This window comes from Equus caballus, chromosome X (genome assembly GCF_041296265.1).
Source record: "Equus caballus isolate H_3958 breed thoroughbred chromosome X, TB-T2T, whole genome shotgun sequence".
Taxonomy (NCBI): Eukaryota; Metazoa; Chordata; class Mammalia; order Perissodactyla; family Equidae; genus Equus; species Equus caballus.
The window spans coordinates 70,275,943-70,296,127 of record NC_091715.1 but is presented as its reverse complement, the minus strand read 5'-3'; the positions used below and the strand labels follow the sequence as shown (position 1 = coordinate 70,296,127).

General features: G+C 43.0%; 1 long non-coding RNA gene across 1 annotated transcript in view; it reads left to right on the top strand.

Moving 5' to 3' along the window:
• LOC138921869 (uncharacterized) overlaps window positions 1–20,185 on the top strand; it is a 106,660-nt gene that overhangs the window by 75,742 nt on the left and 10,733 nt on the right. Inside the window, exon 3 of the long non-coding RNA XR_011434817.1 lies at window positions 10,830–10,892. This is a non-coding gene — a long non-coding RNA (uncharacterized lncRNA). The remainder of the gene's footprint in view (window positions 1–10,829; window positions 10,893–20,185) is intronic.

The window sequence follows — 20,185 nt, the reverse complement described above, 5'->3', positions numbered from 1 at the left end:
TCTGGAGCAGGATTGGGTCCTGGACACACTTTGTAAACTTACCCATCCAAGTGGTTTGCCCCTTAAGAAAGCTGAAGACCAGGCTGAGGGTGGGCAGGACTGGGAACAAATCATGGTTCAAACGCCACAGACTCTTGATGCTCTTGCCAAGTCTTATTAGAATTTCCTGAATAAATGTTGCTCCATTTGCTGGATGACATTAAGACAATTTTCAATAAATGTAATAAATTTCACCAGTTATGGTTGTTTTACTAGAAAATGGGTCTACAGGGCTCATCACATCCCCATTCCAGAACTGGAAGCCTCTCTAAGTTTTTAAACACCCCCCACATAGATTTCTTTTTTCCATCTGACTCAAAACCCTGCCTTGGGCCCGGAGGTCCCCACCAGAGCAGGGTGGTGAGAGAAAAAGGGCTCTGGGGCAGGAACTGGGTCCTGGACACTCTTTGTAAATTTGTGCATCCTTATGGGCTATCCCCCTAAGAAGGCTCAAGACCAGGCAGGGGGTGGGGATCAGAGGGCACTAACTCCTGGTGAGGCCGCCACCCAGTCTGTCCCCTGAGAAGTGGCAAGAGGTGGGGCATGGGGCTCACAAAAGAGAGAGGCCACAGGTCCTACAGCAAGGCAGATTAGACTAGCTCCCTCGGCCCTCGAGTGAAAGAGCCGCAGGGACACTGACTTGGGCTAACTGGACAAAGCGCTCTGCAAGGGTAAGATACAGAAAGGGCTGTCGCAGGAGGAAGTGAGTTCCCTGTCATCCTGGGGTTATTATCTAAGCAGAGAGCAGCGGGCCACGTGTCGAGGGCCTTGTCATTCAACAAGAGGTTGGACCCCGGGACCCTTAGGGACCCACAGACCCTAAAATGCAGTGATCCTCCCATCTTTGGAGGACAAACCCTGCCCAGTCCTATCTGGCTTGGTTAGGTGGCACAGAAACACCCCTGGGACTGCAGGCCTTTCCTGGGGTTTCAAAAAGGAGCAGCATTAGCGTTCATTAGTGCTCTAAGTGGCGTCTTAATTGCCGGTCTCACTCTTAGTCTTTTGGTCTTTATAATGAGTACCTGGTGCATGGCCCTCCCCCTACACCCCCTTCTCCCTAGGGATGAGCTCCCAGCTGCACCTCACCTTCCCTTCAGCCTCCACCCACATCCCCCAACAAAGCTTGGAGGCAGGGATGAGCTTCCCGAGGGCATCTGCATTACACTTTCTCTCCCTCCCCCTTCCAGTGAGCTCAGGAAATTGGTTTTAATCCACCAGGCTCCAGTTGCTTAGCAACAGAAGAGCCTGCTCCTAGCAACCAGGAGCCGCAAAGATGCTGCAGAAAAAGAAGGCTGTCTGGGCCCTGCTCTCTCTCAGCTCCTGACTGCTAGCGTGCCTGACGTTTTTCTCATTGAGGAAAGATATCCTTCCTCTTTCAGATGCCAGGTCTTGAAAGGCTGATCTCTGGGGCAGCTACCTGACCTTACCCCGATCCTGCCTGCTGGGAGTCCCTCTGAATGCAGCCTCCCAGGCCAGCAGGACACAGCTCATGATCACAGCAGGGTGACTGTAGAACGTGCCTTACTGTCCAATGACCAGTGACAGAGGTCACCGGCTGTGTAGGTTTTTCCAGTCTGGCCTGGTGGGTGGGAGTGGGGTGGGCCAGGCTCCTTTCACCCTGGGTGAGAGCAATTCCTGCCCGGTGTGGGGGTGCATTGTAATCCCAGCCCAGCTGAGCCTGAAGGGAGGCAAGGGACCATACAAGAAAACTCCTCGCTTCTAGAGATCTGGAAACTGAGAGTCAGAGACAGGCTCAGGGCCACACAGCCTTTCAGTGACAGCTGAGTCTGAACCAATGCCAGAACACAGGGCTCCTCAACACAGTCAGCGTCCATGAGACTGCCAGCCCACTGTGCAGCACCAGCAGCTTCTGCTTCCCCTCCCCAAAGGACAGCAGGAACAGGTTTCTCCACCCCAAAGAAGAAGCCTCCTGCCCTCCTGCCTTCCTGGATGGCCCCAGCTCAGGGTGGTCACCAGTGCAGGTTTTCCATTTGATGAGCTGCTCTCCTAGAATTTTTTAACTTAATAAGTGTTCAGGAGTGTCCCCTAGGAGAGGCCTGTCCAGAATGCTGACTGTGTGAATGGGTGCTAACTGGTAACTTACTTAATCACAGGGCCCGCTGGTCCTCACAGGAGGTGCACATGCGCGCATTCCCCCACCCCTTCTGTGGGGCCTCAAGCTCTGACAGTACAACTGCCCCCCAGGAATAAACCACGGAAAGAGGGGGCTGTAGGAAACCGAAATCCAACAAGGGACCCCCAAGCCCCATCTCTCCCCCTGGGCCAGGCCCCCAGGCGGGGACAAGCCTTCCCCTGGCAACTACTTTCTACCTCCCCCAACCTTGCTTCTCTCCCTCTTTCCCCCTTTTTCCCTCCTAAGAAAAGGACTTCTGGCTTCTGGATTCCGTTGCCTAGCAACCAAACGGGCTGCCACAGGCTGAGAGGAGCAGCACAGATGCTGCCTAATGAGGGGGCTGAAACGAGGGGGCGAAATCGCTATCTCCAGTCATAAGCCACTGCCAACCATGCTGCTGGTGCTCACAAATCACACATTTTCTTAAATTTGTGATTGTTTTTCTCTATAATGAAAAATCTTCCAAAGTTGGACAGATAAGCCACATTGGAGTAAATACCTCCTTGATCCACCCTTTTCTATTTCATATTGAAAACTTTTTGTTATGGAAAATTTCAAGCCTATACACAAGTAGAATAGCATAGTGAGCCCTCCTGTGCACATCACCCGGCATCAATAATTATCAACTCCTAATGTACTTATCAACAGATATCACATCGTTGTATCTGTATTTCACTATGTAGCAGTGAAACATAAGAATTCTCTTTTTAACACAACTACAGCGTCATTATAACACCTAACGTGATTAACAAGAATTCCGTAATATCATCAAATACCAGGGCAGTGTTCAAACTCATCAATGTCAATGCCTCATCAATGTCATGAAGGGTTGCTCATTTGTTTGTTTGTTTTGTACAGTTTATTTGAGTCAGGATCTAAATAAAGTCCACACATTAAACTTTGGGTTCCCCTTTCTGAATATTGCAGGGGGGAATAACTTTTCTTCCATCTCTTAAGTTCCATGGCTGGAGCCTGTGAATTAAACTGATAAAAGACAGACTACAGGAGAAAACCAAGCAGAGTTTATGTACATGTGCACGCGGGAGAACTCAGTGACAACCGCTCAAAGGGGTGGTCAGAATCCGGGGCTTCTACACCATCTCAATAGGTGAGGCATGGAGAGACAGTCTCTTGCTGGAAAACAAATGACTTTTTGGAGCGATAAAAGGGCTTTCAGGAGAACAAACAGATGATAGGAAAGTTTGTGATGATGTTTTTCTCTACAGCTGTGAGTGGTCTTTCTGTCTCCTTCAGGGGCACAAAACTCCCCTAGAGAAGGGATTTGGGGTAGATTTTACTCACGGTCTGCCTTCTGGGAGTGGATCTGCTCTGAGAAGGAATTCGTGGCAGCCTCATTTCCCAGAAGTCGCTGCTTTTAGTCAGATAAGGGAAGCAGCAAGAAGATTTTTCCCCCCTGTTATCTATTGAATCCCAAATGTCTTCAGCTTAAGATAATCTTTATACCAACTCTGGGGTTCCGAGTGGGTCCCCACAATATGCAGAAATAACAAGGAGTGGAAATTTTCTTGGAAATCATTGACCCCTGGGCTCTTCCTGAGACCTCCTGTGAGCTCTGCCTTGAGCTATGTGAGGCATTATTAGTTCCCAAATTTTGAGATGAGGAGAGTGAGATTCAAAGCAGTGAAATGAAGAGCTCAAGGTCACCCAGCTACTGAGGCACTGGGCCAGGCTGGTAACTCACGTCAGGACTTCAGACTCTTAATTTTGTGTGCCCCGACAACCACACTCTGCCACCTCTACCTGTCCTGCCTCCAGAAAGGTGAAGGAAAGCTTTCGGAAGGAGGCAGGGAAGGCCTCCAGCCTCCACCCACTCCCCATCTCCTAGTCCAGGTCCTACCCAGCATCAGTCAAAGATCCATGCAATCCCACCTCCTCTGGCCTCCTGGGTCCATTTCTCTCCTCCCAAGTGTCTGCTCTTGGGTGCGTGTGCCTCAGGGTCCCCTTCACTTGGAAGTTCCCTGAGTGCGGGGTCCTTGGCTCTGGATATCTGTGACCCAACCCAGCTGAGCCTCACCCAGAGCCATTTGGAAGGTGTTCCTCACAGGGCGACCGACTGACTGACTACCTGAGTGAGGGGCCTTCTGGAAGGTAGATGGGCTGGAAGTACAGGCGAGTCTTTGAGGCGAGATCCTGGACCCCAGGCAGGAGCACCCGTCAGACACTCCAGAGTGATAGCGGTCTTTCTTGTCCTCAGAGGAGGCAAGGCAGTGTCCAGGGAGCAGCCTGGGCTCGGGCATCCTGAGGACGGGGGCCTCTGGCCTCACCCTTCCCTTTCATAAGCCATTTACCTTCTGAGGGCCTCAGGGAGTCCTCAGCTGTGCAGAGAAACACTCCAGAGAATCAGCTGGGCTGTCTTGTCGTTGAAGGAGGCCTCTCAGCTTGGAGAAATGGAATCTACTCCGGCCAGAGAGCCCTGGCAGCAGGTCTGGGTCTCTGTTCTTTTGTCATGCTGCTTTGTGACCCTGGGCAGGCAACTTCGTCCCTGTGGGTCTCAGTTTCCTTATCTATACAATGAAGGGGCTGGACCAGATAATCTCAGCGGCCTATCAGCTTCCATGTTCCCATGATTTCCAGGAAAGGGAGACCCACAACATTCCTTGGTAAGTGGTTGCTGGTCTTAACTATCTTTACAGTCAGATATCTGTTTCCTACTGTCTCTGAGCCTTGTTTCTTCTGGTGCAGGCTTGGGTCTGGCTGAGCATGCTGTTTGTCCCAGAGGTATCTGGATGGGCAACAGACATCTTCATCACCACAACTCAAGTCACAGTGTTGGGAGAGTGGGGTCTGTAGCTCTCAGGTCCCTGCTCCCCATCCCCAAGGTGTTCAGGAGGCAACAGTGTTGAGACATCGTGGAGATGAGCAACTGTGGCACTGATTGGCTCCTGCCCTCCATGTAGCCCAACCTCTCCACTTTCCAGACAAGGAAGCAGGGACTTGTCCAAGGTCACATAGAGCTGGGATTGGAGGAGCTTGAGGCAGGGAAGAGCGGGGGACCTTCTCAGAAGGGATCTTTCCTGGGCAGGAGTAGGGACGATGAAGAGGAGAGCCAGACCCCTAAGGAGCAGAGTTGTGGCATGAACTAAAACCAGTTTGTGAAACCCACCCTCAGGGAGCTTCTGGGTTCTCCTGGGGGAACATAGGACACACACACACACATGCACACACACACACACCACACTCTCACGCACGCACGCACTCACGCCACAGGAGAAGAGATCACAAGCATGTCTGACTACCAAGTGCTTGAGCTGGGGCTCTAACTTGACCACCTCACCAGGAACCACTGATTCTCCCGGCTACACCAGTAATTCAACAAATAGTGACCGAGTTACTGGGAACCAGACAGTAAACAAGCGGGGCGTGGCCCCTGCCCTCTAAGAGCTCACAGCCTAGCTAGGCAGGCAAGTGCTCAAGAAGATTCGGACCCACGGAGTTATTCCCAGGCTAAAGGAAGCCAGGGGCTGTGGAAACCCAGCAGAGCCCGTCTCAGGGACCCAGGGATAGTCCTATGCTGCAGGCACTATCCTGCGGGCATTTCTGGAGGCATCAGGTCTGGCTGGTTGGGAAGTTAGCCTGGGGAAGCAATTGGTGCCCCCTCTTCAGGTCAGGCAGGCATGGTCAAGGATGTGGATGACCCCCAGGAGTCATCACATCTTGTCATCTCAGTGAGAATTGGGCAACTTCTAGGGCTTCAAGGAGAGGTGAGGCTCCCCTTCCTGAGTCCAGGGGTTCTCAAAGTAGTGGGCTGGGACCCCAGAACTCACTGTTGAAGCTTTAGTGGTTGTTCTGATCAGAAGTTGCATGTGAACTTGGCCCCGTTTCTCTAGCTGGTTGTGGTGATGCGGTGTGGGTCTTGGGGTCTCAAAAAATGGCAAAAGTTCAATTGTTCTGAAAAGCTTTTTCTTTCTTCTCCTACTCATGCAGAGGGCCAAGTTGTGTCCTTCTTCAAACCTGTGTTTGTGGTTTAGTTTCCATTGACCTTGGCAATCAACATAAAGGGCACTGAGCAAGGCTGCCCCTTTTGTCCATCCCTGCTGCTCTTTCTCCTATGTATGCGAGGGGAAGTGACACAGGAAGGAAGGGGAGAAAAGCATGGGAAAATGTCCTGTGGATTCTACATTTACTGAGCTCAGTGACACGCAGAGATGTTTAAGAGAAACTCAGGGGAAAAAAAATAAGGAAATGCTTTGTTTTAGCTGCCTGGTCATTTCCATTGTTTGGTTTCTGAGTCTTCTTGTTTCTAGGCTGTTTCATAAGTACTGAGCTACTCAGGAGTTGCATGTTTTCTTGAAACAGAAAGGGAAGGACCCTCTGGTCCCTCGGCACCCCCTCCCCCAGACTCTCTATCCCCATGTGGGTGCTCTCTTTTTGCCACTGGCCCTGGTGTGGGGTCTGTGCCCATGGAAAACAGTGATCGCAGTGGGCCCCCGGTCTTTTGGGACTCAGGGTTCCAGCTCCCTTCTCTTCCCCCTGGTGAGCCCCACCCCTGTTGGACTTTGGATGAAAGAAAAAGCACAGGTGTGGTGCATCCAGCCTCTTCTTTCTCAGAGCTGGGAACTGGGACCCAGAGAACACAGGGTTCTTGCCCTTGTTCCAGGAAACACAAGACAACTGCTAATGAATTTTAAAGGTAAGTTTGTACATTTAGAGAAGAGACAATGTAATGCTAATCCTTCATTCCATTTACTCACTCAACATATTTTTATTGATTGCTTGCCACGTGCCAGTTGCGGTTCCAGGTGCTACAGTACAACAAGAACGAAAATAAATAAAATCTTCTGCCCACATGGATCTTGCATTCCAATGGAAGAAATAAACACTAAATAAATCAGTGAGAATATAAAATATATTGCAGGATACATAGTATGGGCATTTATCTCTTATATAGGACTGTTGGGGAAGTGGGAGAATTCCCCCCCTTTCCTTAAGGTTCTTATGGCTCATCAAATAATTAAAAAGGCAGGTTAGCAGGAGAAAATCAAACAAACTTTAATAGCATGTATACATGGGAGAAACTAAGGGGAATCTGAATAATTCAGCCAACTGACTGAGGCTGCCTGTTTAAGTATCTTCAGCTACAGACAAGGAGGAAGTTTGGAGTAGTAATTTCCGGCTTCAAAGGGGAAGAAAGTATAGGGGAGGAAGGCATTTCCTCTACCCTCTCTGGGTTCTTCTGGCTGGAGAATGAATTAAATTCACATGAGACAGAATAACAGGAGAAAATTAAACAAAGCTTTATAACATGTATACATGGGAGAGGCTCAGGCAACCTGAGCAACTCGCCAAAATGGTTGAAGCCCCCACCCTAAATATCATCTTCAGCTAAAGACAAAGGAGGATGTTGGCGGTGGGGGAAGTCAGTTACAGGAGGTTACCAGACAAGCACAATAAATAGGAATAAGATTATAAAGCAGATTTAAGTCCTTGCATTCTGTATTGATAAGAGTTTCTAGAGATAAGGTCATCCCCCTTCTTCCTGGTACAGAGGGAGACACCTTTACAGATGGAGATTTCCTTTACAATGTAAATGTCTCTTAACAAAGGGCAAGTAGACTCTGCTTCTCAGAGTTCCTTTCCTGTCTGCAGTTTGTTAAAAGTAACCAGCCCCAAATAATCCCCATGCCAAAGAGACATATCTTGGGGTGGCCAATGCCGGTCCCCCACAAAGGCAACCCACATGGAAATGGAAAAGCAAATGTTTGGTAAATAGAACTTTGATAAGAGTGAGCTTAGCAAGGATCCTCCCAGTCTACTGGAACCCAGAGTTATCTATGGTGATGGCCTGCCCTGGGGACAGGTCTTTATTTTAAATTTCTTTTAGTCAGTTAGGGGAGGAAAGGTCAAATGTTCTTGCTGAGTCTGAGCTTTTATTGTCTTCAGCTCGAAATAATCCACATACCAGACTGGCGCATCTTGGGGGGGCCTGCCCTGAACCCCATCAGGGCCATCAAGGAAGCCCTTTTTGAGGAAGCGACATTTGAGAAAGAATTTGAAGAAAGTGAGAGAATGAGCCGTGTGATTATCTGGGGGAAAATGTTCAGGTAGGAGGAACAACAAATATAAATCCCTGAGACAGGTTTTAAGAACAACAAGAAGACCAGTGTGCCTGTAATGAGTGTGAGGTAGTTAGAATGCTAGGAGATGATGGCAGAGAATCGGAGTGAGAGATTACACACAGCCTTGCAGGTGATGACGAGGACCTTGGGTTTTATTCACAGTGAGATGGGAAGTCATTGCAATTTCAGGAGAGGAGCAAAATTACATCATCTAGTCATTAGCTGGATCACTGTGGTAATTCTGACAAGAACAGACTGTTTGTAGGCAAAGATAGAAGCAATGAGACCAGAGTGCTATTGCCATGAGACCCCTTGTTGTTGTTCCCCTACCATCAGAGATAACCTTGGCAACTTCCATTTCTGGATAATTCTTCCTTCTTCATTTATGTTGGCATCTAAGGAAGTACTAGAATTTGGTCTAGGCTCCAAGCCCTGTACTCTTTCTATCATGCTACATAGACTTTTATTGTCATTGCCAATAAAGAGAGAAAAAATGATGGCACAAGGGAATATTGAAGGACTGGATCTGGGGTTGTAGGAATAATATTAAAAAATAGAGGGAAATAAATTGCAGGAAAAACCTGTAAAAATAGTGATAATTTTTATTACTCTTTGCTGAGAGATATTGGACTTGCTGGTCAGTAACCATTTTTAGAGAGTTATTATGGATAAATGACAGTGTTAAAAGATCTGAAGATGCATCTTTAGTGATTTGGAAGTCCTGGTCAGAAACCCAAAGGATTCCTTGGCACCTCACTTCTTGCAGTTTAATGCTGGAAATTGGGAGGAGCCAAGAGTAAAAGTTACACACAGATTTTGGCCTAATGTTGGGGTTAGGGTGTATTCTTTGCTTATAGAAAGAAAGCAGAATTCCTCAGTTGTTAGTGACAAAGACTTCATCCCTGACTAAACTTTAGTCAGGCTCCTCTGAACCCTCTTCCCAACTAGGCTTCAACTTTTGGACTTGTGTGTCTGTCTTTGCAGTCCCCAATTTTAGCAAAAATCTTGCCAAATCTGTTTAGCAAGTATCCCCCACACTCAATATATGATCACCCTTTACCAATTGAATTCTTCATTCCTCACCTTTGGTATCTGATCACCCTGGCCTGCCTTCAGCAAGAATCCTGTCAAATCAGAATCCTCCCTTACCCGTGATGCTTCCTCTTAGTAATTTTCTACCCACTGACCCCCACCCTGCTGCTTGGCTATAAATCCCCACTTGTCCTTGCTTTATTTTGGGATGAACCCAATCTCTCCCTCCTACCGCAAAGCCCCATTGCAGTAGTCCCTTGAATAAAGTCTTCTTTACTGTTCCTTAACAAGTGTCAAGATAATTTTTCTTTGACGTTAATGTGAAAGACAAAATGCACTGGACAATTAAGGAGATGCTTTTGTTCAGCCTATTGCAATAGGGAGAATGTTCGTTTCTGTGGAAGAATGTCTCAAAGAAAAAAAGGGGGCCTGGGTTTTATAGAGGCAGATAAACAAGGGAGCCATGAGGAAGGGTGGACAGCAAATTTCATCTGAGTTATGAGGAAGAGTGGAGTGGAATATATGAGGGCAGTGTGGCCCTTTGTGGTTAGCCATTTCTCAAAACACAAAAGGATGAGAGGGTTTCTCAACTATCTCTGCTCTCTAAGAGCACAAGGCTCAGATAGAGTTAAACATTATCATTAGTTTTCTCCTATCATCTTGATTTAGGAAAAGAATTGTCAGACTGCATTGTTGTCTAGAGCTTTTGAGGTGATACTGATGTGGATCAAGGCTGCCCTAGGGAGAGAAGCTCAAGGCGTCCTGGCCTACATGCCCATCTATATGACCCGATTCATATCTAAAGTTATAGACCACACGATAACCAGACCCCATGTGCACTGATACCATTTAATGACTTTTCACATCATCTTTCCTTTGTCTAGTAAAAATAAGTCACGTACCCATGTCTTATAAATTTAGCCCTAACCCTCAACACATTGCAGCTCTTCACTGCCCATGGGTCCTGTCCCTATACTATTCTCTGAATAAAGGAGCACTACTACCAGACCTTGAGAGTCCAAGAAATCTTTCTTTTGACTCTGGCTTGCCGAGCCCGTATCGATATTATGGAGTAAACAGATGCTAGCATATATATAAACATGTTTCTGGAAGAATACACAAGAGATTATTGTTTAATTTTGTTTAATTCCTTTAACTTTGAGGAGGAAAACTGAGGAGCAGGATGGTGAAGGGAAACATTTATTTTTATGCCCTTCTATTTTGTTTGAATTTTCCAGCCATATGCGTGTATTTATTTTATTATTAAAAATACTGCCATTGGGAGTTTATCTGGGCATTCAATTATAGGTCTTTTATTTCTTCTTTATATTTTTCTGTATTTCAAAACCTAATAAATCATCTCTTAAAGTGATATGGGGCGAAGTTTTATGCCAGTTTGGTCTGTTAAAAAGGCGAAAAAGACTGCCAGGTGGAATTATTTGGATTGCCCTTGGGGCTAGTCCCTGGATGCTTTTTCTCCTTTTGCCTAAATGAAGGGGCAAAAAATTAAAGTGTCGAAATTCTCAATTTCTTCTCTCTCCCCCAAGGAAGTAAAGAGATGCAGTCTTTCCAGTTTAGCAACTCCAACCACGAGACCAATTCCCTACCAGGTAAGTTCTTGAACCTTTTGTGATGCAGAAATTGAAAATGAGCTGGGGAAGCCAATATCTCAAAGGTGGTCAAAGAAGGGGAATTATGTGAAGAGAGAGAAGTTAAACTAATTTACATAATAAAGAACCAAAAGATTTGGGGGAGAAGGAGAGAAAAAAACAGAGCATTTGAAGACATTCTTGCAAATGTGAGGCCCCAGAGATGTTAGGGTGGGAGGTGTAAGAAAATCGAAAAATAAGAGAAGATATAAAAAGTATTGCTGGTATGTGTAAATTGGATTCTATTTCATATTTTGAAAGGAACATAAGATAAAAATGGAAAACATTTTTAAATTACTTCAGCTCTTTTTAATACAACTCCCTGAAACAATTGGGCCACGTGGGTCCAGTATTCATAAAGGTTACCTTTTGGGGACTTTTCCGTAAAGGAACTATGGAGTCGTGCTCAACTCCACCTAAATCTAAACATGCCATAGATCTGAGCCAAGAAATGTCCATTTCTGTCATCCAGATTGTTAGAAAAATCATGCGAAGAAATTGAAATAAACTCAGCATGAACAGTAATGGTGTTTGAAACATTGTCTCAGGAAGAAAGGGATGAGAGAGGGTTGAATTCTTTCCTTTAGAGTCACTGGGTGCAGAGGTAGTATTTCAAATGGAAAACTGGAAACTGTGCTTGTTGAGCAGTTTGTAAATAAGATTTCCTGTGAGAAATCCCAAAGGAAGGGGGTTTGCATAGGGCTATGTGTACGCAAGCGTTGTCTAACACAATGTTTTTTACCTATTGTTTTTAAAAAATGTAAAGTTTGTGAGTTTTTTTGTAAATGTAAAGTAAACACAAAATTTCTAAGTTTTCTATAGAAAAGTTGCAATAATAGTACAGGGAATTCCCATATACCTTATGGTATTATTATCATTATTGTTATTACTACTAAACCATTTAAGAGTAAATTATAGTTGTCATCGCCCTTTATTCCTAAATATTTAATTGTGATGCAAATTTTTTACAGAAAGTTCAATTGCTTCTAGAAAGGTAAGGCTTATATAGGAGCAGTTTAGTAGAGGTAAGAATACCCCAGCACACACCAGATCTGGAGATGGCTCAGGATTTTGCTAAAGTGATAAAGTGTGTCCCAGAGGAGGAAGACTCAACTATGGAATAAATATGCTAAGGAAATGTTAGAGAAATGGAGTTTTTAGATTTCTTTAAGTTTCCCTTTCCATGAATGGCCTGTTTCCTCCAAAGCACTTCCTCTGTTTGTTGATTTTGGCCTCTCTCTTTCATATTATTCACATTCATATTTCCACAAATGCATGTTGATCCCTGGTTGTCTACTTGTATTTAAGGCTGGAATACTAGAAAGCTGATTGGAAGCTCTGTGCTTGTGAGTGGAACTTAAAGACTCATTTACTCACTAGGGTATTTTGATTGCTCCATTTCTTTGAGGAACTCCCCACATCGTTATCTTTTTGTCTTTTCTGTTGAAGTGATCAGGTTCCCCTCAAAAGAGTCTTCCAATCTTTCCCCTGTAGTAAGTCCATCAGTAATCTCAGAGACTGGGGTGAGGTGGGTGTCAATACTGAGTAGGTAGGGCCAGCCCCAGTGGCCTAGTGGTTAAGTTTGGTGCACTCTGCTTCAGCAGCCCAGGTTTGGTTCCTGGATCCGGACCTACACCACTCGTCTATCAGTGGCCATGCTGTGACAGCAGCTCATATACAAAATAGGGGAAGATTGGCAACAGATGTTAGCTCAGGGCGAATCTTCCTCAGCAAAACAACAGGAACAAAACATTGAGTATGTAAACTTTCATACAAATGAATTATACTGTTTTAAGTATAGTGCTCCTCACTTCAACTGTGCCAGGGTGCCCTGGTCCAGAAATTGTTTTGCCCTCTCCAGAGAATGAATCTCCAATCTTTAGCCAAGATGGAGGAAAAGCAGTTGACTGGCTGTGCTCAGTGGGGTGGGGATCCAGGGATCTAAGTGATTTTAGATAAGATTTAGACAATCAGCCCTCCAGTTTTTATCACCATCTTCATTCCCACTTTCAAAAGTGCTGCCAATTCCTGACCCCTTTGGGGATTTCTCAGGGTGAATTGGATTACTCTTCAGTTTTCTCCATTGCTTGGGATTCAGATTTCTCAGGTGTGAAAAGTCAATTTTATTGTTCCCTTCTTCTCAAATTAGGTTGCTGTTATTTGTCTCCCTTGCTCTAGATCCTAGTAGATTTATACCTTCATAATATCCCGTTGCTGTCATTTTTGTGAGTTTTCTGGAATATTCGGTCCAACATCTTTAACTGAAATCCCCAGATACTGTTACCACGCAAAGGGCACAATCTACTCACCGTGAGACAAAAGCAAATCCATCAAGAGGCAAGATGGTGGCAGAGAAAGGACACTTTATTGAGCGATAAGCTAGCATATCAGAAGATGGTGGACTAGCGTCCTAAAGAACCATCTTAAGGGGGCCACAAAATCTCAAAGCAGTTATATAGGCCAGTGGGTTATGGAGGGGGGAATGTTGACCCTCTTGTGTTACAGACTGGGACATGCCACACCAGATCTTTCAGTTGTCATTGATGATGGCTATCAGTATAGACTCTGTGCAGGGGTCATCACATTCTTAAGTAACTCAAAAGAATAAAGTTATTGTTGTATTGCAGCTGGGAGGTACATACACAAGCAGGGGTCATAAAATCTACAGAGCAAGTAGATCTCCTGGAGGGTGCATATCCAGCTGGGTTAGCTAGTTAGAGGTCATTCAAAGTTACAATATGGCTTCATTTCTACAATATAGCTTCCCTTATATCAACCTTCTGTTGAGCCAGTATCAGTACTATCATTTTTCAATCATTCTATGAATGGCATCTGTCCCCTTCCAAGATCTACTAGGATTGGGAGTTTGTGGCATAAGTGCAGATAACTTGGGGTTAAAGTATAGAAGGGATTATGGAGGGGAGAACAGCTGTGGATGTTTTGCTAGTGGGAGGATCAGTCTCCACAGGTTGAACAGAATGTGCTGCATTCACTGGGGACATTTTCAAGCTCTTTAGGGTTTTGATTCGTTATTAACACCAGTACCTTCAGAGCTAGATTTAGTTGCATTCTTTATATGTACTCCATGAACCAATTAGTGCATACCATGCCAGGCATGAGGCAATTTCTAATGTGGCCAGCCAGGAGGGTCTTGGAGGAGGAAGTGGGGAAAGCCTGACAGGGAATTGAGTTTAGAAAACTTTGACGTCGGTGACTACCCATCAAACATATGTAAACAGAGAGAATGTCAAAATGAACCCCATCACCTAGCTTTAGTAATTATTAAGTCATGGCCAATCTTGTTTCTTCTATATCTCTACTCATCCTCCTCAACCCCTCTACCCTACCTCAACCTTTGGATTATTTTAAAGCAAATTCCATACATTTTATAATTCCATCCATAAATATTTTGGTATGTATCTCTAAAAAGCAAAGATTCCTTTTTTTTTTTATTAAGATTATGATAGATTACAACCTTGTGAGATTTCAGTTGTACATTATTGTTAGTCATGTTGTGGGTACACCACTTCACCCTTTGTGCCCTCCCCCCAACCCCCCTTTTCCCTGGTAACCACCAATCAGTTCTCCTTGTCCAAATGTTAACTTCCACCTATGAGTGGAGTCATATAGAGTTCGTCTTTCTCTGTCTGGCTTATTTCGCTTAACATAATACCCTCAAAGATTCCTTTTTTAAAGCATAACCACAATACTATCATCACACATACACCTGAAAATCAACAATAATTGGAGTGATTTTAAAAGGTAAGCTATGAGCCAGAAGCAAGGTTTGCTCCGTCCACGAATAGAATTTAGAACAGTATCAAATAGCGTTATATGATCCTGACCTTTTCAGGAAGATTCAAGAAGAATTAGTCATTTAAGGGACCATATTTTAAAAGTTCTTATTTAGGACATTATATTCAAGTCTTCAAGTCTCTATGCATCCCTGATTTAACCACAATCCATAGCAATCTTGGGGAAAGTGGGCTATGAGTGGAATATTGTACGCTACTGAACAAAAAGCCTAAGATTGATCAACATACCATAATTTGTGTTCAGTAAGTAGTAGATTGTCTGGAAGAAAGCCAGAAGTTTTCAGTTTTAGAACTAAGGAGTGGACATCATGCATAGCAAAGGAAAATAAGAGGACATTATTCTCTCCAATAGAATTTTTTTCCAATTTGAGAGAACGCCTCAGTGCATCTCTGGGATCCAGTCAATCTTCTAACAACAGATAGAGATGGTTGGCTCACATCCCCTTGTTACTACTCAGGACAGGTGAGATTATTCTATAGTAATAAATATATAAGCCCCAAATCTCAGTATCTTAGTATAGCAAAAGTTTATTTCTTGCTCATGCTCTACTGAAGGAAATGTTCACCGAGAGATTTTGTTCATTGTAGACACTCAGGGAACCAGGATGATGGAAGTTTCATCACTACACGTGTTTCTATGATCACCATGGAAATATGAAAGGAAGGGGAAAATTATACACTAGCTCTTGAAGTTTCCTGTTAGATGTGATATACATGTCACTTTTGCCTATTTTTCATTGGCTAAAGCAAGTCATGTGGCTATGTCTTACCTCCAAGGGGTGGGGTAGGGAAGTTTGATCTTGCCTGTGTCTGGGAAGTAGAGAACAGGAAACATTTAATAAATGGTAATAATGCCTAGCACAATCACTCATAATACACACAGAAAACTTACAAGATTTTTTTATTGAGTTCATAATAATTTACATCATTGTGAAATTTCAGTTGTACATTATTTCTTGTCTGTCACCAAATAAGTGCTCCTCTTCTCCCCCTTTGCCCATCTCCCACCCCCCTTCCTCTGGTAACCACTGAACTGTTTTCTTTGTCCATGTGTTTGTTTATATTCCACATATGAGTGAAATCATATGGTGTTTGTCTTTCTCAGTCTGGCTTATTTCGCTTAGCATAATACCCTCCAGGTCCATCCATGTTGTTGCAAATGGGATGATTTTGTCCTTTTTATGGCTGAGTAGTATTCCATTGTGTATATATACCTCATCTTCTTTATCCAATCATCAGTCGATGGGCACTTGAATTGTTTCCATGTCTTGGCTATTGGGAATAGTGTCGCAATGAACACAGGGGTGCATATGTTACTTTGGATTGTTGATTTCAAGTTGTTTGGGTAGATACCCAGTAGTGGGATAGCTGGGTCACATAGTATTTCTATTTTTAGTTTTTTAAGGAATCTCCATACTGTTTTCCATAGTGGCTGCACCAGTTTGCATTCCCACCAGCAGTGCATGAGGGATCCATTTTCTCCACACCCTCTCCAACATTTGTTATTTTTAGTCTTAGTGATTATAGCCATTTTAACAGGTGTCACATAGTATTTCAGTGTAGTTTTGATTTGCATTTCCCTGATGATTAGTGATGTTGAACATCTTTTCAAGTATTTATTGGCCATATATATATCTTCTTTGGAAAAATGTCTATTCATATCCTATGCCCATTATTTGATTGGGCTGTTTGTTTTTTGTTGTCGAGTTGTGTGAGTTCCTTATACATTATGGAGATTAACCCCTTGTCGGATATATGATTTGCAAATATTTCCTCCCAATTGGTGGATTGTCTTTTTGTTTTGATCCTAGTTTCTTTTGCCTTGCAGAAGCTCTTTAGTCAGATGAAGTCCCACTTGTTTATTTTTTCTTTTGTTTCCCTTGTCTGAGAAGACATGGTATTCAAAATGATCCTTTCAAGTTCGATGTCAAAGAGTGTACTACCTATATTATTTCCCAGGAGTTTTATGGTTTCAAGACTTATCTTCAAGTCTTTGATCCATTTTGAGATTATTTTTGTGTATGGCATTAGATAATTGTCTACTTTCATCCTTTTGCAAGTGATTGTCCAGTTTTCCCAACACCATTTGTTGAAGAGACTATCTTTCCTCCATTGTATGTTCTTGGCACCTTTGTCAAAGATTAGCTGTCCATAGGTGTGTGGTTTTATTTCTGGGCTTTCAGTTCTGCTCCATTGATCTGTGTGTCTATTTTTGTGCCAGTACTATGCTGTTTTGATTACTACATCTTTATAGTATATTTTGAAGTCAGGGATTGTCATGCCTCCAGCTTTGTTCTTTTTTCTCAGGATTGCTTTGGCTGTTCTTTGGTCTATTTCAGTGAACAATGTCATTGGGATTCTAATTGGGATGGCATTGAGTCTGTAGATTGCTTTGGATAGTATGGACCTTTTAACCATGTTTATTCTTCCAATCCTTGTGCATGGAATCTCTTTCCATCTCATTATGTCATCATCTATTTCTTTCAATAATGTCTTATAGTTTTCATTGCATAAGTCCTTCACCTCCTTGGTTAAATTTATTCCTAGATATTTTATTCTTTCTGTTGCAATTGTAAATGGAATTGTATTTTTGAGTTCTCTTTCTGTAAGCTCCTTATTAGAGTACAGAAATGCAACTGACTTTTGTAAGTTGATTTTGTACCCTGCAACTTTATTGTAGTTGTTAATTATTTCTAATAGTTTTCTGATGGATTCTTTATGGTTTTCTATATGTAAGATTATATTGTCTGCAAACAGCGAGAGTTTAACTTCTTCCCTCCATCTTTGGATTCCTTTTACACCTTTCTCTTGCCTAATTGCTCTGGCCAAAACCTCCAGTACTATGTTGAATAAGAGTGATGATAGTGGGTATCCTTATCTTGTTCCTGTTGTCAAAGGGAGGGCGCTCAGTTTTTCCCCATTGAGTATGATGTTGGCTGTGAGTTTGTCATATATGTCCTTTACTATGTTGTGATTTCCTTCTCTCCCCATTTTGTTAAGAGTTTTTATCATAAATGGCTGTTGGATCTTGTCAAATGCTTTGTCTACGTCTATGAGATGGTCATGTGGTTTTTATTCCTCATTTTGTTAATGTGGTATATCACATTGATTGATTAGTGGATGTTGAAAGATCCCTGTGTCCCTGGTATAAATCCCGTTGGATCATGATGTGTGATCTTTTTGATGTATTGCTGTTTTCGAGTTGCCAATATTTTGTTGAGGAATTTTGCATCTATGTTCATCAGCAATATTGGCCTGTAGTTTTCCTTTTTTGGGGTTGTCCTTGTCAGGCTTTGGGATCAGAGTGATTTTGGCCTCGTGGAATGTGTTAGGAAGCATTCCATCTTCCCTGGTTTTTTGGAATAGCTTGAGAAGGATAGGTATTAAACCCTCTCTGAATGTTTGGTAGAATTCTCCAAGGAAGCTGTCTTGTCCTGGGCTTTTATTTTTTTGGGTTCTTTTGATTACTCTTTCAATCTCTTTACTTGAGATTGGTCTATTCCGATTATGTATTTCTTATTGATTCAGCTTTCAGAGGTTGTAAGAGTATAAGGATTGATACATTTCTTCTAGATTGTCTACTTTATTGGCATATAGCTTTTCATGGTATTCTCTTATAATCCTTTGTATTTCTGTGGTATCTGTTGTTATTTCTCCTCTTTCATTTCTAATTTTATTTATCTGAGCTTTCTCTCTTTTTTTCTTTGTAAGTCTGGCTAGGGGGTTTGTCAATTTTGTTTACCTTCTCAAAGAACCAGCTCTTTGTTCCATTGATACTTTCTACTGCCATTTTTGTTTCAAGTGCATTTATTTCTGCTCTCAGTTTTATTTCTCTCCTTCTGCTGACTTTAGGCTTTGTTTGTTCTTCTTTTTCTAATTCAGGGAGGTGTAGTTTGAGATTGCTTATTTGGGATTTTTCTTGTTTGTTAAGGTAAGCCTGTATCACAATGGATTTCCCTCTTAGTACCACTTTTGCTGCATCCTGTATGAGTTGGTATGGTATGTTTTCATTTTCATTTGTCTCCAGATATTTTTTTATTTCTCCTTTAATTTCTTCATTGATCCAATGGTTGTTAAGTAGCGTGTTGTTTAGTATCCACATCTTTGTCTCTTTCTCAGCTTTATTCTTGTAATTAATTTCTAGCTTCATAGCATTGTGATCAGAAAAGATGCTTGTTATTATTTTAATCTTCTTAATTTTATTGAGGCCTGCCTTGTTTCCCAACGTATGGTCTATCCTTGAGAATGTTGCATGTGCACTTAACAAGAATGTGTATTCTGCTGTTTTTGGATGGAGTGTTCTATCCATGTCTATTAAGTCCAACTGGTCTAGCTTTTCATTTAATGCCCTTGTTTCCTTCTTGATTTTCTGTCTGGATGATCTATCCATTGATGTGAGTGGAGTGTTGAGGTCCCCTACTATTATTGTTGTGTTATTAATATCTCCTTTTAGGTTTGTTAATGGTCACTTTATGTACTTTGGTACTCCTGTGTTGGGTGCCTAGATATTTATAAGTGTTATGTCTTCTTGGTGGAGTGTCCCTTTGATCATTATATACTGCCCCTCTTTCTCTCTCTTAACCTGTCTTATCTTGAAGGGCACTTTGTCTGATATAAGTATGGCAACACCTGTTTTCCTTTGTTTGCCATTCCTTTGGAGTGTCATCTTTTACCCCTTCACTCTGAGCCTGTGTTTGTCATTGGAGCTGAGATGTGTTTCCTGGGGGTAGCATATTGTTGGGTCTTGTTCTTTAATCCATCTTGCCACTCTGTGTCTTTTTATTGAAGAATTCAATCCATTTACATTTAGAGTGATTAAAGATATACGAGGGCTTAATAGGCACATGAAAAGATGCTCATCATCGCTGATCATCAGGGAAATGCAAATCAAAACTACACTAAGATGTCACCTTACACCCGTTAGAATGACAAAAATATCTAAAACCAATAGTAACAAATGTTGGAGAGGTTGTGGAGAAAAAGGAACCCTCATACACTGCTGGTGGGAATGCAAACTGGTGCAGCCACTATGGAAAACAGTATGGAGATTCCTCAAAAAACTAAAAATAGAACTACCATACGATCCAGCCATCCCAGTACTGGGTATTTATCCAAAGAGCTTGAAGTCAGCAATCCCAAAAGTCCTGTGCACCCCAATGTTTATTGCAGCACTGTTTACAATAGCCAAGACGTGGAAGCAACCTAAGTGTCCAGTAACAGACGAATGGATAAAGAAGATGTGGTACATATATACAATGGAATACTACTCAGCTGCAAAACGGAACAAAATCATTCCATTTACAATAACATGGATGGACCTTGAGAGAATTATGCTAAGTGAAATAAGCCAGCGAGAGAAGGATAATCTGTGTATGACTCCACTCATATGAGGAATTTAAAATTATGGACTAAGAACAGTTTAGTGGATACCAGGGGAAA